Source organism: Gossypium raimondii, chromosome 6 (assembly GCF_025698545.1).
Source record: "Gossypium raimondii isolate GPD5lz chromosome 6, ASM2569854v1, whole genome shotgun sequence".
NCBI lineage: Eukaryota > Viridiplantae > Streptophyta > Magnoliopsida > Malvales > Malvaceae > Gossypium > Gossypium raimondii.
In genome coordinates, this window is record NC_068570.1 from 9624981 (window position 1) to 9629308 (window position 4328).

A 4328-nucleotide genomic window follows, 5' to 3' on the forward strand; every position below is an offset into this window, starting at 1 on the left:
CATAAAATGTATTGATTTTTTTTGTTACAACTAGTGAATTGAATGGAATTATTATTTGAGATCAAGAACGAGTGGAAAATCGAGGAGAAGAGAAAATTACCAATTAGACTCTATACTTAGTCATTGTTGCAATTTAGTTAGGTAAGTTCATATGAGCTGTATTCACTTAAATGTTGTTAAATTGAATGTGTCTTATAATGTTTGATGTAAATGAATCAAAATATAAATGTATCAAAGCTATGATGAATTGACGGATATAGAGTCTCGGTTGAACCTTAGGAAATCTTAGGATACAAATGACATGTCATTAGAGATTTCATGTTTCGGGTGCTGGTCTTGAATGTCCTATCGATGGCTGAGGTCTTGCATTTTTTGTAGATTCTCCACAGCTTGTGTGAGCAACATCGTCTAGCTAATGTTCCAGCCCACAGCTCATGTGAGCATTGATGTAAAGAAAAGGTTATGGTTATATGTAAAGGCACACTTCGAGTGAGCTTTCCCAAGTATCCAATGTAATTCTAGATGGTTCAATGGGACTCAATAGAAAGGTTCATGACTTTATGAAAGGTTTGACACGTATGTAATGTATCTTATGAAATCTATTTATGTTATAAATGAGTTTATATGATTTGCCAATGAAGCTACTAACATGTGAGCTTGATGATGCTTGAATAGGCTTATTTTAAACTCATAGTATTGGAAACGATAAGTAAGCAAATGGAATGAAATATGATCGTATGTTAACGATGATGAATTAAGTGCTATGTTTATATAGATGGTTGATTTCATATGTATCATGAACAAGTATGCTAACTTGTGAATTTGATGGTGTTATATAGGCTTTTATTAAGCTTATGGCATTGGTAAAGGTTTATACTTATTCTATAAATTTCATTATTGAAATGGTAAGTTACGTTTTAAGTTTATACGAGCTTACTAAGCATTTATTGCTTACGTAGTTATTTTTCCTTTGTTTTATAAAATATCAAAAGCTCGATCAATTGGAAGCTCGTCAGAGATCTATCACACTATCTAGTGGACACTTCGATAATTTTTGAGTAATTTGGATAAGGTTTATAATGACATGTATAGGTTCATTTCTATTGGTATTATAATGTATGAGTTAATGGTTTTTTGGCTTGCATAAGCTTTGGAAAGCTGTGTTGATTTGGTATACTTTATGCCTTACCAAGTTAGGTTGTTTTCGTAGCTTTAAAGTGCTTGTTTATGAAGTTCTCTTGGCATGTTAATGATGGTTTGAAAATGGTTATCTGTAACATGTTTTAGTTCACATTTGAACTAGATTAGTATGTATGGAAGTGGCAATATTAACATGTATAACATTATTATGTAAATGGTAATTTGTTATGTTTGTACCTTGATGTTTATATATGGTTGATGAACTTATAATCCTTGTTTAGGTAAGTACTTTTGGTCATTTTTGGAGAAGTGATGTGTATGGCATTTTGGTACAATATGTTGGTTTGGAAATGGTCAATTATGATATGTTTTAGGCACATAATAGAATGAAGTCTTTATGGATGGAATTAGGTAATGTTTACATGTTTTGGTAAATGTTGTATTCTTATAATTGTGGTGCACTTGAATGACATATTGGTTAGTTGAACTAGGATCTTGAAATGGAATTTTGATGTATGTTTGGTTGGTGATTAAGTTCCTTTTAAGTGTACAAAAATGGGTTGAATGTTCATGCATGATTAGGTTATGAAATGGCTTGACTTAGGTGAAATTTGGGTTCACATGGCTTGAGACATGGGCGTGTGACTCAACCGTGTGAGGCATACGGCCTGGCGACACGACCCTGTGTCATTTGAGGATTTCTAGAGGTTCCAAGTCAGTGAGTTACACAGCCTGAAACACGGGCGTGTGACCCTACATAGAGAGTTACACAGGTGAGGACACAGGCTGGGACACGGTCGTGTGTCCCAAGTTCAAAGGTTACATAGCCTGAGACATGGGTGTGTGTCTCAACCGTGTGAGGCACACGGCCTAGTCACACGGCTGTGTCACCCCTGTTTTGCAAATTTTGCAAAATTTTCCTAAACTTTCCAAAATTTTTCAAGTTAGTCCTGATTTGCTTCTAAGCTATTATTAAAGCCTCGAGGGCTCAATTTAGGGACAATATGCATGTGTATGAATTATTTATGATATGATTTAAATTATTGAATATTTATATGTTTTTTATTGTACGGTAATGCTTCGTAACCCTAATTTGGCAATGGAGATGGGTTATAGGTGTTACAATGAGTCGCTAAATCCCTTAAGGGAGATTAACGAGTGGATGGGGATGTGATTAACGGAGGATTAAGGGTTTCCCTATAGGATTAGTTAGGTTAAGTTATGCATTCTTAAACCTTAGGCTTGAAAACCCTAGGAAGTAATCATAGGTTAAACGAGGTCGGGAAATAAGTTTTGTTAAGTAAAATGTAATTTACCTTGGTTGGGAAAGTGAGGTTGGGAGATAAGCGAGTATCAACCGATTAATTAATTCTTTAAAGTCTGGGAGGTAATAATTGGTTAATTGATAGCTAATCAACCCTAAAACCATAATTCAAAGTAAATTACAACCCCCTAAAATGAGTTAACCTTTTTGATTGGTTTAATCTGTTTATTCGTTTGTTTATTTTATTGTTCATTTATTTTTGTTATTTAATTTTTATTATTAATCCCTTTTATGATATATCATAATATAGAATTTAACTATTAATATTTAGACTTATTATTGTAAACATATTTTCAATAGGTTTATTCCATCCTCCCTTGGGTACGATCCTTGGAATACTTCCCTATGTTCCATTGTAACAGAAATACTAAATTACAAATTAACTCGTATACTTACGGACACTGCTGATTTAATCCTATATATTTTTGGTGTGATATTTATACTATAAACGATAACACTTTTAAAGGTGGTTAAGTTGTTGGTGTCGATGTCGACGAGGTTTCAACATTAAATCTAGAAAATAGTTTTACAATTAATAAGATAAATAGGAATATTAGAAACTATAGATACAATATTTTTAATTTTTAATTATTTAATTATTATTTTTTATTTTTTTTAATTTTTCAGGTTGTTTATGACTCAAAGCTCTAACACCCTAATCTAACAATATCCAAATTTAGAGTAATTACTCAGGCACAATCGTCAATTAAGGAACACCGATCGACTCGCAATGATTAATTTACCCTGGGAGAATCCATTATTTGAAGATCCATGAGAGCAACAAGCAAATATCTAGGATGAAGTCCCAACGGATCAAAGGATGTTGTGCGAGAATGCCTTACCTACATTATAGGCATTGTACGACAGTAGAGAAAGGTCGGCGATCAACACTAATAATTTCTAGATAAAGCAACAACTATTCAGATTATCCAGAACACGTTATAGTTTAAAGCAAACATGGTGGATGACTCGAACCAGCACTTGATGTGGTTTCTACAACTTTACTCACCTTCAAATATAAATGAGTATCCGATGATGCTGTGCGTCTCCCATTATTTCTGTTTTCCTTATGCGATAATGTAGTTGATTGGCTAGATTCGTTAGAACCAGGTTTCACCACCACATGGGATGATTTAGTGGAAAAATTTTTCCATAAAAATTTCTCGATTAGTAGAACCATTCAAATTAGGTGAGAAATTACCAATTTTGAACAATATGAAGGTGAATCTTTTTACGAGGCATGAGGACGTTTCAGGACGATGCTTCGAAAGTGCCCACACTATGAACTACAAGCACGGCTCCAAATTCAAATTTTCTATAACGGTGTTGATGGTAACATCAGATCCAACCTAGACGAAGTGACCGAAGGATCTATCATGTTCCACACGTACGGACGAGCCTACAAAATCATTGATGATATGCTTATGAATTCGTACATGTGGCTTAACGTAAGATTCTCATACAAATGAAACCCTTCAACAGTAAAAGCTATGAACGAACATGAACGATATTAGCAAATCCTAGAGAAGTTTAACTGTTTGGAGACAACCATCAAGCCGACCAGAGCGAAGCAAAATCCTAAAAACCAACTGAAAGAAGCAAGCTACATAGGTAATAAAGGTCAAGACCCCTATTCAAATACCTACAACCTCGGTTGGAGGGATCATCTGAACCACAAATGGGGGGGGCAACCAATGAGGTTCAAATCAAGCGCAAACTCAATAAAACCCTTCTTACCAACCTCCACCATTACAACAAAGATTTGTAGGTAATGACCACATTGCATGTGGTCAACGATTTGACCAACTAGAAGGGGAGATGAAAATGATGAAGACAGACATTCGAAAAGTCCAAGCCACATGTG

The 4328-nt window shown here is 34.5% G+C and overlaps 1 non-coding gene across 1 annotated transcript; it reads right to left on the reverse strand.

Moving 5' to 3' along the window:
* Positions 1 to 3646: 3646 nt before the first annotated feature.
* Positions 3647 to 3752, reverse strand: LOC128042191 (small nucleolar RNA R71). Its single transcript, XR_008197396.1, has one exon. It is a non-coding gene; the product is annotated as a small nucleolar RNA R71 (small nucleolar RNA).
* Positions 3753 to 4328: the final 576 nt, after the last annotated feature.